The following is a 15,697-nucleotide window of genomic DNA, read 5'->3' as shown; positions in this document are numbered from 1 at the left end:
TAAAAATTCCTGTGCTTTAATCTATCTATTTTCAAGTTGTATCTAATAAACCGTTTGGTAGTAGAAATAAGAGGCAGTCCTTAATTCAATCTTAATTCCCCAGAGATGTAAAAAAAAAATTAAGTCAGGATCAGATGGAATTTAGTTCTTACTTTTTACAGTCACGAGAAACAAATGAGCCACTCCTGAGATAGTTTCAGATTAGATTTAGAACACCAAAAATCTTTTATATTTCCAAGCATTTTGCTTAGTTACTTTTCTGGGCAAAATTTCAGGATCTTGTAGCATATTTAAAACTCCCATGATACCAATTTCATTTTCTTTTAGTTACTTAATAGACTTAAAAAAAAATTGATGCCAATTCTTACTTGGCAGACTCTCCCTATCATTCCCAGCCAATTCTTCATTTTCACATATTCTTGGGATTAGAGTAAAATTGCCAGATTTAGCAAAGAAAAATGCAGAATGCCCAGTTACATTAGGATTTCAGATAAGTAAATAATTTTTTGGTGGTAAGTATGTTCCGTGCAATTTGGGGGTTATACTAAAAAATCATTCAGGTGACTTGAAACAACAGAAATCTCTCACAGTTCTGAAGGACAAAAGTCTGAATCAAATTGACTGTGTGGCCACAATCACTGCAAAGTCTTCAGGAGAGAATCCTTCCTTGCCTCTTTTCCAGCTTCTAGTGGCTCAGATGTTCCTTGCCTTATGGCTGCATGGCATAACTCCAATCTCTACCTCTTTTTCCACATCACATTCTCCGGTTTTTCAGATCTCTCTCTAGTTTCACCAGGACATTAGTCATTGGATTTAGGGCTTATTCAGTTAAGCTAAGATGATCTCATCTCGAGATCCTTAATTACATCTGCGAAGTCCCTTTTTCAAATAAGGTAGCATTCACAGGATCCAGGTATTAAGACAAACATAACTTCTGGAGGCCCACCATTCAATTTGCCACAGAGGAGAATGGCTAAAACTCCAAACACCATCTGAGGTTGATAAATCCATGGCTCAGGTGTAACATACAGTAAACCCAAGTCAGAAATGAAACCAATAGAGGTAAATCTGTATAAGGCTCTTTTTACCTAATTTCCCATTGTGAGCACCAAATTTTTATTTGTAAGAAGCCTATGAAATTCACCATTTCATTCAGTCACTCATTCAATAGACCATTTGTTAAACTCCTTTTATGTGTCAGTGTCCAAGAATCAGAGGTAAATAAAAAAATCCTACGGAATATTTTCTAATGAGGAGACAACAGAACAATCAATAAGCAAATAAATAGGATTGTTATATACATTAATAAGTGCTATGAAGGAAATAAACAAGGGCCACCAAGGGCTTAAAAAGAAGAGTGATGAGATTTGGTTTACATATTTAGAATTCAGTGAGTACTATGTGAGAAATGACTTATTGAGGTAAGAGTGGAAGCAAGTAGACCAGTTAGGTTATTCTAGTAGGTCAGGCAAGGGGTTTATTGTTAGGAATATGGAAAATAATAGAAGTCAGACTATCAGAACTCACTTCCAGTTTACATCCTGGTAATAGAAGACAGAAGAGGAAACGATGACACCAATGACAGGGCATACATTTTCCCAACTAGAAAAGAGATCACCAGCCTTTCTTGGACTTCACTATGATCATGTAAGTTCTGGGACTTATAGAATGGAAGAGAAGGGAGTAACCTCTGAGTTATATCTGCAAAAAGAGAGTTTGCCTTTCATTTACTCTTTCATTCCTCTAGATGGCTAGGAAATGGGACACTAAAGGAGCTGCCTTTGATCTAGAGAAAAAAGTCACATGATGATGGCAGAGCCGTCCTACCATCCAGCATACTTGGACGGTCTCATTGATCAGGTTGTGCTACCTGCCCTGGACTGCCTGCTTACTTTATTCTATGGTGTGTGAGAGAGGAGTTAAGATTCTACCTCACTTAAACCTCCACACTTTCGAGGTGTAGTTACAGTAGCCCTGCTTATATTCTAATGCCCTATGAAATGGCTGCAAGAACCTTGTACAGGGCATTAAATATCACCTCAGGTGCAGAAGTTATGGGTGTTGACTGCTCAAATATTTTATACTAAATATTGTGTTGATTACACAAGGGCTTAACATTCAAGCTAAGATCTGTCAATTAGACATAGATATTTAACATACACCTAGGAATTTTGTTAAGAGCCTGCATCTCAGAACTTACAAAATGAACTATAAAAAACTAATTACACCTAATGAAAAAAAAATATACAAATTGTATTATTTTTTACACTTGTATACTGCATTTATTTTTTCTAAATTCCTGGCTTAAAGTCTAACATGAAATGAATCCTTTTGGTTAACTTTAGCTGTATTCAGAGTATATACACTTTATAGCTACCTGTCTATGTCTAGGATTTTATTTTATTGAAGTAAGTAAATTAGGGGTGCCTGGGTGGCTCAGTTGGTTAAGCATCCAACTCTTGGTTTCGACTCAGGTCATGATCTCAGGATCATGGGATTGAGCCCCATGTTGGGCTCCCCACTCAGCAGGAAGTTTGCTTCTCTCTCTCACTCCACCCCCTCCTCTCTCCAAAGTAAATAAATAAATAAATCTTTAAAAAAAAAAGAAGAAGAAGTAAATTAAACACACAGATAAATCTACTCCATCCCTGCTGTTAAGGGAGGAGAACCATAAGAATTTTCCCTCTGAATACAAGGAAAATCACAACGTTTAAGGTACATTCAGGGGCTTTTTAAATCTGTATTTTGGTTTTAGTTTACATTAGATTAAACTATACATAATGTTCTCTCAAATATTTGTAATTATTAAATATAATAAAATTCATAAACATAATTATGGTATTTTAATTTAATTATGCTATCATCAAACTAAAAATGAACCCTTAGGTATCTTTTTCAAGGAAAATGTTCCTCAAGGAAAGTATCATGTTTAATTAATATTTGTTAAATATTACCACAAATTGAAACTTCACAGTTGAAAAGGGCCCCTGTGTTTTTCATCAAATCTTTACAATAATCCTAACTCAGATCATTCATCTTTTGTAAGATAAAAGCTTAAGGAGGTTACATGGATCACCCAAGTTCCACCCATCTAGCAAATAGAAAACCTGGTCTTATTCCAAGATGTAATTCCAAGTTCAGTGCTCTTAATACTCAACACCCTGACTGGTGTCTAGAAAGACCCAGCACCTTGCTAATGTAGATAATTTTTCATAAATTAAAGTAGGTAATGCTATGCAATTCCTGACTATATTTTCTATTTGTCAAAATCTTCTTAAATTATATACTAAGGAATTAAAAAATATATATATAAATAGCAAGAGTAAAAGTATAAATTATATCAGAACTTACAATATGTATAAATAGCAAAATAACCATATTTTCTTTTAATAATACCAAGCTTTATTTCACCCCTATTTGGGCCACTTGGAACTATCTTACTGCCATGATCCTGAGAATTATGATGCTCATAGACAAATACTTCCTTTCTTCCCATCTCTCTATACTACTTCTCCCATTAAACATCCTCCATATCTTCATTTAGTGACATTACTTCCTTTGGCTCCTTCCAGTTCTCTCAGATCAATCATCCCAATCTGTCTTACTTTTCTACACAGCCTGGGTCTAATGGTGTTATTTTCATAGTACATAGTTAATTTACTGCCCCATTGGTTGTCTTTCATCTCATGACCCTCAGTAGGTCTCCATCTGCTAATTCCCATGGTTCACTTTTTGTGATCCAACTTTCAGAAGACCAATGTTATTGTAAAAAGTTACAAAGCTGTGACAATTTATTCACTATGAGTTTGTAGTATCTAATCTTAGCTGGGGCCTTCATACTCTTCGTTTGGCTTATTTGACAAAACAACAAACATTCGTTGAGTATTTTCATGATGCCAACTATCATGCTGTGATTTTATGATACAAAATTAATAAACTCCCTGTTCTGGAAGACTTCATAGTTTCATGGACCTACCTAAAAATTACTTGAAAACTTCTCTACTTTCAAGCCTCCTCCTCACTTCCATTACATATCTTAGTTCTCATTATACCCAAAAGAATGACATTACTAACCTGAATATCTTCAAAACCTTTCCATTTCATCCTGAATTTATGTATTGGTCAGGGTTCCTCAGAGAAACAGGATGTGTGTATATATATCCTACAGGATATATATATTTATATATTTATGTAAATATATTAAAATTATTTATAATTTATGTATTGGTCAGGGTTCTTCAGAGAAACAGGATGTATATATGTATATCCTACAGGATGTAGGATGTATATACATTGTTAGAGGAGGTCATTGAGAGGACATGATTGCCAGTTGACCCACAAGCTGAACCTGAGCAATCCGAGGCTCCTTATCTACCCCTCTCATTCTGGGAATGTACTTTCCACTCAGTGTTCCTGCACTAGGAGCCATATCAAGAATGCAGCCTTGAGAGAGCAATGTGTTATTGAGACCATCTGGACTCAATACATGACTGAACCTGATAAGCCTTCTGTATACATTCTTAAGATTCTAGCAGGTGGGTGAGATCTACTTGTTTTATGGCCTCCTGAGACAAGTCTCATATCTAAGTCCCCTTGCTTAATAAAATGCCAATCTGGAGTGGTCTTTTTCTTAAGTCTCTCCTTGCCCTCTGTGCACAGGAGCTAGTTTCAAATTTCATCCAGGGGACTTCTGAGATTGCAAACCAACATATATAGAGAAAAAAACATTTATTTTAGGTAATTGGTTCACACAATTGTGGGACTGGAAAATTCAATAGGGTGGAGGCTGGGGGAAGAGTTAATGTTGGAGTCCAAGTTCAAAAGCCATCTGTAGGCAGAATTCCTTTTTTCCTCAAGAATCTCAGATTTTGCTCTTAGGGCCTGCAACTGATTGGATGAGGCCCACACACTTCATGGAAAATAATGTTTTACCCAGAATCCACTAATTTAAATGTAAATCACATCTAAAAGAATACCTGCATAGCAAAACCTAGACTGGTGTTTAACCAAACAATCATGTATCATTGACTATCCAAGTTGACACATAAAATTAACCATCACATTCTGTATATTTATAATTCTTTCTTAGCTCATTTTAGTTTCTCAAGAGGTATTCTGCTTCTCTGCTATTGCTAACCCCTCCACATGAGCTCCTGAATTTTCTCCTAAAACCTTCCTCCAAGAATTTTTAACAATTATTCCTGCTCTTTTCTATCGTCAATCTCTCCATCTTCACTGGCTCTTCTTCTAGGTAAACATGCTCAAATCTACTCTAGCTTTCAAGAATCTATCCTCATTCTGACCCATTCTTTGATCTTCTTAACATGATTAAATTTCTTATAGAATTACTCAATCTGCATTTGTTGCTTTTACTTATCACTCATTCAGACCGCCTTACTTGAAGCTCTCTGACTTCCATTCCCATGACTTTTGGAATCTGCTACCTCTTCCCATTAGGCTGCTTTCAAGCCATTTTTTTCAGAAATGCAATTCTATGTCCTGATTCTCCACCTCAACCTGTCTCCAAGTCTCACCACACGGTCAATCAAGGGACTTTCTGCATGGAAGGGGAAGAATAGGAAACAGATAAATGACCCAAAACTTGAAACCCAACAAAGCTTGATAATATTGCACTAAGTAGCACCATTTTTAGTAAATAATACTTGAGTTCAGGAAGAGAAGCAATCTTTCAGTCACTGAGTTAAACTTTCAAAGAGATTACAGAATATAAATTTTTTAGAATTACTTACAAATTGTAGCTATGACAAGTTGAATATCTCTGCATATGAAGTTTCTCCAAAGCATAATTAGAGATGATTGATTACCAGCTGAGCATCTGTATCTGATAATGGAGAGAGTTGATTCAGACTAATGGAAATCTACCCAGAAAACACCTTGCTTAGAAATATTCTTGGGGCACCTTTCTGGCTCAGAGGAGCATGTGACTCTTGATTTCGGAGCAGTGAGTTTGAGCCCCATGTTGGGTGCAGAGTTTACTTAAAAATAAAACCTTAAAAAAAGAGAAGTATTCCTAACTAATGTGTTCTCATCCTAACCATAACAGAAATACATGAACAACAGTATCTTGGTGAATAAGCATATTACTACTGAAATCTATAAATATTGGAAAACCGAAAAAGAAAACAGCTCTTGCTTTTCTGATAGACATGAGATCACAAATGTTAAGGAAAAGGCTGGCTTACATAGGAAGATTCAAGAATTGCTGAAATTTCCAGAGATACTGTTAATTTTCTCTCAGTTTAGAACTGAGTAAGCTAATCAAAATGAGAAAAACTCATCCTCAGGTTGTTCAAGAAAGGGGAACTAGTAGATGAGATAACCTGATAGTGGAAAATAAGTGTCCCTTAAGCTAAGAGACATCCAAATTAGTTTCGGAAGTAAGGCAAAGGATATTTATGAATGCTTCGGCAAAATGAAACCATCTTACTCAACCCATTCTGTTTCAGGGGATGTGGCTTGAAATAGCTAGATCTTTGCAAATGAATAATTTATGAAAGCTCCAGTAGCCTTTGAATAACATAATTTAAACTAAAGTTGTTACTGAATAAAAGGTAAAAGAGGAACTCACTTCAAATTCCTTTAATTTCAACATGGATTATCACATAGTTTTGATTTAAGATAATATAATAACCATTTTAGTTTATTGCACCAGCCTCAGATAAATCCCTGCTTATGCAACAGCCAAAGTACTGAAAAGAAGTTAGAATTCATAGGCACATAGCTTCAACAAACTAATCTAAGCCAAGTCCTGGTTTAAATCCATTTATAAAATGAGTTTTATTATACGTTGGTGCTTTTCTTCTATTTTTTAATTTTTTTTAAGATTTTATTTATTTATTTTGAGAGTGTGTGTGTGTGTGTGTGTGTGTGCGCACGCGCAAGTGGGGGGGAGGACCAGAGGTAGAGGAAGAGAGAGAATCTCAAGCAGACTCCATGTTGAGTGCAGAGCCACATGAGGGGCTAGCCCCCACAACCATGAGATCATGGCCTGAGCCGAAACTGAGAGTCAGATACAATCAACTGAGCCATCCAGGCACCTTGGTGCGTTTTTTCCTAAAACACATTCAGATTCCAGATTTTAAAGAAAACGAGAAAGATTTAATTACAAACAAGACCTAAACCTGACAAACCATGCAAAAAGCCAGGAGACTATCATTTTGTGTGTGTGTGTGTGTGTGTGTGTGTGTGTGTGTGTGTGTGTGTTAAAAAGAACCTGTTTTAAGTTATTTACATTCTTATTTAAAAGTTTATATTCTAATTAATTATACTGGAGTTACATAAATACATTATTGTTGATTTCAAATTTTCTATTAACAGGCCTATGTCTCAGAAATAAATAAAACAGAGCTAGACTAAATAAAGTAGCCTTTCTACTCTCTGATAAAAAAAAAAAAAAAAGAATCATGCCCCAAATAATACAGTAATTAGTCAGCTATTTAGTACTTCCACAGCCCTATTGCTAAATGCATTTAAGTATCTCATGCTTAACACCTCACACACCTCACATGGGTTTAAGCATTTTGTTTTGCATCAGTGCTATCTGTACCCATTGAACATATTTATATTATTATACATAAGATACCATATAAAATTAAATTTGTGTGCATGTATATTTACCTACCTAGATTATTTAAATACCTTGAAGTACAGATTATTTTATCACTTTCTCCCTAGTACATAGCAGATTGTAGACTCAAAATCATTTGTGAAGGGCTATTCCTATATTTGAAGGATAGGGAAGGAATAGTAAAGGAAATGAGAACTGGAATAAAGTTCCTCAGGAAGGTAGAGGTAGCCAATGTACATGTGAATCATAAAAAAAATCATTTCTAAACCTCTACTAATTGTTAGTGGTTGTCTTTGTACTGTTTTTTTTTTTTTTTTTTTTTTTTTTTTTTATTGTGTACTCCTTACACACTAAGGTTAATGCTGGGTTTCTTTTTTTTTTAATTGGTTTATCCCCCAATTTTATTTAAGTATAATTGACAGATGAAAATTATATATGTTGAAGGTATACAACTTGATGTTTTAATGTATATATATATTGTGAAATGATCACAACAATTCACTATTAACAAAAGCTAGTTTTCCAAAAGCTAACACGTGGTGTGTATTTATATAGACATATGCCATCTTCTTTATCCATTTATTTGTTGATGGACATTTAGGTTGTTTCCATATCTTGGCTATTGTGAATAACGCTGCAATGAACATGGGAGTACAGATACCACTTCAAGATCCTGTTTTCATTTCTTTTGAATATATATTCAGAAGTGGGATCAAAATAATATGGTACTGACATAAAAACAGACATATAGACCAAAAGAACAGACTAAGAAAATAAAAAATGAATTCAACAATTTACAGTCACCAAACTTTGATAAGGGTGCCAAGAGCAAACAATAGGGAAAGGATGATCCCTTCAGTCACTGTTGGGAAAACTGGATAACCACATGCAGAAGAATGAAAGTGGACCCTTATACGTATACAAAAATCAACTCAAAATGGATTAAAAACTTAAATGTAAAAACAAAACAAAGCAAAAAAACCCTTAAATGTAAGCCATAAGGTTTACTAGAAGAAAACCTTAAGCCATAAAACTACTAGAAGAAAATAGAGAAAAAGCTTCTTGACATTGGTCATGGCAATGAATTTTTGGATATGACACCAAAACCACAGGCAACAAAAGCAAAAACAGACAAGTAGGATTACACCAAACCAAGTGTTTCTATTCAGCAAAAGAAACAATCGATAGAGTGAAAAAGCAACCTATGGAATGGGAGAAAATATTTGCAAACCACATATCTGATAAGGGTTTAATATCAAGATATATAAGGAACTCAAACAACTCAGCAACAGAAAAACAAATGACCTCATTAAAACAAATAAGCAAAAGATCCAAATAGACATTTCTCTAAAGAAAACATACAAATGACCAACAGACACATGAAAAGATGCTCAACATCACTTACCACCAGAGAAATGCAAATCAAAACCACAATGTGATATCACCTCACACCTGTCAGAGTTGCTTTTATCAAAAAGGCAACAGATAAAAAGTATTGTCAAGCATGTGGAAAAAAGAGAGTACCTCCATACCTGATGAGAATGTAAACTGGTGTATGGAAAACAATATGAACATTCCTCAAAAAATTAAAAATAAAACAATTCTATGTTAGTACTGGGTTTAAGACTAGGCATCCATTTATCCCTCAAAACTTCTAAACTCAGTTTCAATCTAGCCATCAGTACTGGGAATGCCACCAGCTTTTGTCCCAGTCCCGTCCTATCTGATTGGGCCACTTCCCCATGCACAGCTTCATGTCGATGTTAATTACCAATGCACAATCCATAACCTGTGACCACATTATTTTAGCAGAGGTTCCCCCCAGGGATCCCAAATAAATACAAACAGTGGCTCCTACGATCCTCCATGAAACTTTCTTCTCTTCGTTATTCAGACTTTTTTTTAGAAAAAAAAAGAAAAGCCAACCCGATAGAATAGGAAATAAATCCTGGGAAAGAAGGAGAACAAAGCCCATTTTAAAGCTAGGCTTTTTGTCTAGGCCTTTGGTACAAACCTCTATTCAGACCTCTTGCAAACTTGGGAGTCTCCCCTTTTTCAGTTGTAGGTAAGAACTACAAAGGTGAGGCCCTTATAATGGAGGGAAGAAAAGCCTGGACAGGCCTCCATTCCACTAGAATTCAGACACAGAAGCTCTTAAGTGAAAGAATCTGGAAATTAAAACCTTGGCCTATTATACACCCAAAGAATGTAATCTCGTCAACCCACACTGCCTCTCTAAGGGCTTGATTTCGTTGGCTTTCCCACTTCCACACCTTCTAATTGTGGAATTTCCTCTCATTTTAATTCTCCTCAGGGCCAAACTCTGATTAAACCGACACATATGGTTTCTAGGATTTTGAAACTGAGCTCCCTCAGCAAGAAGCTACTGATAGAGTAAACCAGTCAGCCCTCTCCATCTCTCCTTGCCCGAAATAGATAGGGCAGTGCCCCGGCAGGCAATTCACTGACGAGGGCTCCTTTGCATTTTCTCTCCTGTGCGAGGAAACAAGACAAAAATCCTCTGGCAACTACAGGCTGGATATCAATTTACTACTAGCTCAGCACATTCCAAGTTACTTCGCTTTTTAGAGATGAGTACGGTGTTAACGTATTATTTACATCTCAAAGATAACCTTTCTTTTGAAAACTTAATTGAAACTTTTCATGTTTTTTAAAGAAAAAGCACTGATTGCTGCTTATGTAAGATTTACAGACAGTACCCTTTTCCAGTGTTTCCAGACATTGCCCCCCTAATGTCTCAGACAAATGACAGCTGGCAGGAAGGCATAATAATGTGGACCCTTGCACGTTCATACTAGTAACAGAGCCACTCACACTGGCACTTGCTTCTTCCCTAGTCACTTGAACACATGGGCTTTTCCCCACCTCTCCCTTTCTCCTCAGAAGCTTGAAGCTCACAAAATTATTTGCCTTTTGCTTCCTATATTATCTCTGTGTCACTTGGTAGTTTTTGCAAGTCTGAAACTTTTCTATGACTAAGAAGAGAGGTAAGGATATTTCAGCTATCTTTTTAACTTTTATGAAGCTATATCTCTACATGTTCATCTGCATATTCACTCATTGTCCTTTACCGAGCACCTGCACACCATACGTCAGGCACTGTTCTAGGCCCTGGGATATCATTTGGAAGAAGAAAGACAAGGTCCTTGTTCTCTGCTCTCATGAAGTTTCTGTTCCAGAAGGAAAGTTCACAGTCACTTTGTGTAGTTTAAGTTCTAGAAAGAAAATAAATTAGGGAATGTGATGGAGCATGACTGGGGGCCAGTTTTGTAGATTAGAGTTGATATCAGAATGACAAAATGAACTAGAAATGACAAGATTGGGAGAAAACTGGGACGTCTGGGTGGCTCAGGGTTGAACATCTGCCTTCAGCTCAGGGCGTGATCTTGGGGTCCTGGGATCGAGTCCCACATCAGGCTCCCTGCATGGAGCCTGCTTCTCCCTCTGCCTGTGTCTCTACCTCTCTCTCTCTCTGTCTTTCATGAGTAAATAAATAAAATCTTTAAAAAAAGATTGGGAGAAAACTTGCACAGATGGTACAGCAAGTTCAACGGGCCCCAAGTTCAGGTGTGACCACGGCCTAGTTATTGAAAAGGAAGAACATCATTGTGGCTGGAGGTTAGTGAGAATTGCAGAACAAGGTCAGGTGGGAAAGGGGCAGAACTTCTAGAAGCCCTTAAAACCACAATAAAGAGTTCAGATTGTATTCTAATGGTAGAGGGAAGGCATTCTCAAGTGGTTTAGGATTTTTTAAATAGCACTTTTGCTGCTGTGTGGAGAACAGATGATAGAGGGCAAGAATGGAAACAGAGAAACAATTGATTTGGAGGCAATTGCAGACGTCCACATGAGAGACAATGATAGCTGGTCCAAGCGAAAAATAGAAAGGTGAAAAAAAGTAGACATATTTGAAAAAAACATTTTTTAAAAGCATTTTTTTAAGGGATAGCTATCTGAACTTACTGCTAGATTTTCCACATAAAGGGAAGGAAAAAAAGAAATCAAGTAGCCATTTACTTGAAATGATTAAAATATGGATTTGACTTCAAACAGATTTGGTTTGAGAAATTAGGAGGTATATCACGGACATGGTAAATATGAGAGTCCTGTCACAGACAGTCAAGTGGAAGAGTTAAGTAGACAGGTGGACACTCAGGTGTGGATTTCCCAACAACGGTTAGTATTTTCTGCAAAGTCAAAATAGGGTAGTATTTCACTGTGGAAGGTATCTGCCTTGGGTGATTCGTTTATCCATTTATTCAACCAACATTTAACATCTGCTGTGTACTCAACACTCTCTAGGTTAATAAAATGAATATTCCTTCTCATAAAAATTACCATCTAATGGGAGGACACAATTAACAAACAAGAACGTACTAGATAGTGATAAATGTCGTAATTAAAATAAATCTGTGGCAACACACATGATGATGACTTTATAAGCATGTTCCTTTATGTGAATAAACCTTAATTATTGGCATATATGTTTGAGGGGGTGTGTGGAAGAAAGATTAATATGTTGGCAATAAAAGAATCAGGCAATCTGTTAAGTTATCTGGAGAAGCATTTCAGGTGAAACACAGATGCTCAAAATTCAGAAAGAACTTAGAAATGTATTTACAAGTAAAAGAGGTAAAAAGAAAAAAAGACATTTGGTAACAATCTAAATTCAGCCTAACAAGATTATCAGAGTTCTTTTTCAAGTAAGACTTTATGGCTTTCCATCTCTTCAGCTCTTTTTATGCTTCTCGAGGAAAAAACTAAAACAATAAAACATTTTTATCTGCTTCTAAACCTGATTCTATGTGAAAATACCCAGAGGGTATTTCTATTCTTTTTTGCCTTAAAATTCACTGATATTGCTTCTCTCTAGTTTACTTCTCTTGATCCTTGATGTTCAATTTCCTTCTCCGTGACTAGTGGTATCAAGTTATCTCTATCCCTGAGAGAAGGGACAAAGGTCAACACTAAAATAGTTGAATCTGTGAGTGAGAGAAGTCATAAAAGGTCTCAAACCAACCTTTGCAGCTGTTTTTCCAAAGTCAAAGAAGAAAGTGAGAGGAAAACTAATAATATGGAAGCTGATACAAATCTGATCCTAACATTTTATCTACCTCAGGAAGAACTAAATAACCAGGTATTGGAATACTTGGGACTCTGAAATCACAGTTTTAGAATAAGCTTAATATAGAAGAGTAATATTCTAAAGACTATAACAAAGAAAGCTTTACTGTGATATTTCCTATCTGATTTGTGGCAATAATGCTGTTACAACAAATAAAAAATTTTCATATCAAAAAAAGCCTAATAAATGACTATTCTCTTCCAAAGTGCATTTGCAAACCACCCTTTATCTCAGCCCTATGGATTCTATGCAATGAATTAAGAAATAAAACTCCTCTGACCTTACTAATCCTCTACGATTCTCCCTCCTGGTAAAACACTAGCAACAAATCCCCAGTCTACCTAAAAATACAAAATACAGTTTAACTCTCAAAACAAAGTTACTGAAAATGATCTTTCTGGTCAAAAATTAAAGTGCAGTGACACAGCTTCTCTTCTAATTTCTAGCACTAAATCTTCCCTTATAAAACTATAATGCAGTACATCCCCTCTTGGGATGATTTCCCATAGATAATCCAAATAGACACATTTATTAAAAAAAAAATAAGACCTGGAACATTATAACAGAAACTGTTCTCATAACTTGATGGAAATGAAGTGATAACGAAAGAGTTTATAAAACTCTAATAATACTCCACTTAACTAAGATCATATCTCTGTGAAATAAAATTTACACTTACGGGTATATATCAGTATTTTCACTTCCAAGATTATATTCTATTAAAAGTCAACTAGATATTTTCTCTACAAGATCTCCACAAATTTTCTCCATTTTCCTATACTCTCAGACTCAATGAGAAAATAAGAAGTATTCTTTCTACCAAATATTTGTCCTTTGGCAAACATCTCTGTATTTCTCATTTCTCAGCTGTATCTCCTAAAATGGCAATGTTCTTTTATTTACTTCTGGGCTAAGTATACCAGCCTTAAAAGAACACCAAAGCATTGCTCTTAGAAGATATTTTATTAATCAAATGTGGCTATAGGAATATGAAATAAAATACATACCTAATTGATAAGAAAATAAAGAGAAGTGACAATAAATTTGAAGGACCATTAATATGTCACTTCATAATATTAACATAGGTAAAAATCAACACATTCACTAACTAACCCAAACTAAGTAAATTAGAAAATCATTTTTCTGGGGCACCTGGGCAGCTCAGTCCGTTAGGCATCTGCCTTCAGCTTGGGTCATGATCCTGGGGTCCTGGGATCGAGCCCTGCATCAGGTTTTCCACTCAGTGGAGAGCCTGCTTCTCCCTCTCTCTCTGGCTCTCCCCACCTCTCGTGCTCTCTCTCATGCACTCTCTCAAGTAAGTAAAATCTTTAGAAAAAAGAAAAGAGGGGATCCCTGGGTGGCTCCTGTCTTTGGTTTGGCGCCTGCCTTTGGCCCAGGGCATGATCCTGGAGTCCCAGGATCGAGTCCATGAGTTGGGCTCCCAGCATGGAGCCTGCTTCTCCCTCCTCCTGTGTCTCTGCGCCTCTCTGTCTCTCTCTGTGTCTATCATAAATAAATAAATAAATAAATAAATAAATAAATAAATAAATAAATCTTTAAAAAAAATCATATTTCCACCTCTACTCTCCTTCCCTTGAAAAGACATGAAATCCTGCAAAGTGAAGACAGGCTTTTCAATCTACCTCTGATGACTTCAAATAGAATTATCTGCCTATTAATACCATTTCTGAGTTTTTGCTTTTTCATCTACCTTAATTTTATTTCAGATAATGTTACTTCAAATTGAACCTAATTTTTTCTGAAAAACTCCTAAGATCAATGAGACAATTAGAAAAATTACCTTCCAGAAGCTTATAATTTATAGCTCAAACTTATAGACAAACAATTTGACCATGCAGATATCTGCAAAAGTGGATTCTGAGCAATGGGAATTACCCAGTCCAACATCCCTTGAAAGGAGACCATCTTAGTATATGTGGAGCCAGTAGAAGATTTTGGGTAAAGAATGACCAGCTCTGACTGACTTTTTAGCAGGATCCTTCTGCTTACTCAATAGAAAAACAAGAAACCATCATAATTTCTATGAATATTTGCCCAATATTGTCAGATCATAACAAAATCTAAATAAGCTTAGGTGATCATTATGAAATAACTTTTATTATCTTTTAAAATATATTAATATAAACAAAAATAATCTATATTTAATAGTATAAACTTAGTCACTTACAATTTATAATTATAATTAGGTAAAAGTTATCTTGTTAACACATCTTTCACCAATCATAGAGCCAATGTTTATTGGAAAGAAAAGTCAACATGTTTACATTTTGTTCATTTGACAAATACTTGTTGAATGCACTACTATGTGCCATGTAGAATATGAAGTATGGGAAATACAAAAGTGAGCAAAAAAATGAAAGTTGTCCTTCCTTTCACAACATGTCTCATGGTAGCAGTTTCAGTAAAGCAACTTGGAGAGAAAAGAGGTTTTACTCACTTTTTATGAGAAAGTTTCAAGTTAAAACCTTTTGGTTGGAAAACATTGTCAGAGGCTATAGAGGCATTTACCAATATCATGCTGATATTCACGCAACATAATTTCTTCTGCTGCATAGATGAGAAGAGGAAGATCTGAGGCAGCCAGCTTGATGTACAAAACAAAACAAAAACCTCATTATTATCATGACATTCAACTTTATTTCCCTTTGCAAAATTATAATACCTAGCATGATCAGCCACTTTATTTACCAGAGTCCACACCAAATAACTCTTGGCTATTTCCAAAAATCAAAGTCACCCAGAAATAATTTAAAAAATTGTCACTATTGAGAATATGCAAAAGAATTTGCTAAAACCTCTAAAGGCAATTTCTACAAAGCAGATTTTAAAACATTTTAATTAAAGGCAGCAACATCAGAATTCTTTACTTTTTCAGTGAATACAATATTTATTTGAATATAAAATTCATGTTATATTTACTAAAAATAAGTCTCATCAGAAAC

General features: G+C 35.5%; 1 long non-coding RNA gene across 1 annotated transcript in view; it reads right to left on the bottom strand.

The window, feature by feature from the left end:
* The window catches only part of LOC121472150, a 121,194-nt gene that overhangs the window by 42,955 nt on the left and 62,542 nt on the right, over nt 1-15,697 (bottom strand). Inside the window, exon 2 of the long non-coding RNA XR_005982783.1 lies at nt 15,193-15,339. This is a non-coding gene — a long non-coding RNA (uncharacterized LOC121472150). The remainder of the gene's footprint in view (nt 1-15,192; nt 15,340-15,697) is intronic.

The sequence above is a fragment of the Vulpes lagopus genome, chromosome 11 (genome assembly GCF_018345385.1).
Source record: "Vulpes lagopus strain Blue_001 chromosome 11, ASM1834538v1, whole genome shotgun sequence".
NCBI classification, from domain to species: Eukaryota; Metazoa; Chordata; class Mammalia; order Carnivora; family Canidae; genus Vulpes; species Vulpes lagopus.
This window is presented reverse-complemented; position numbering and strand designations above follow the sequence as displayed.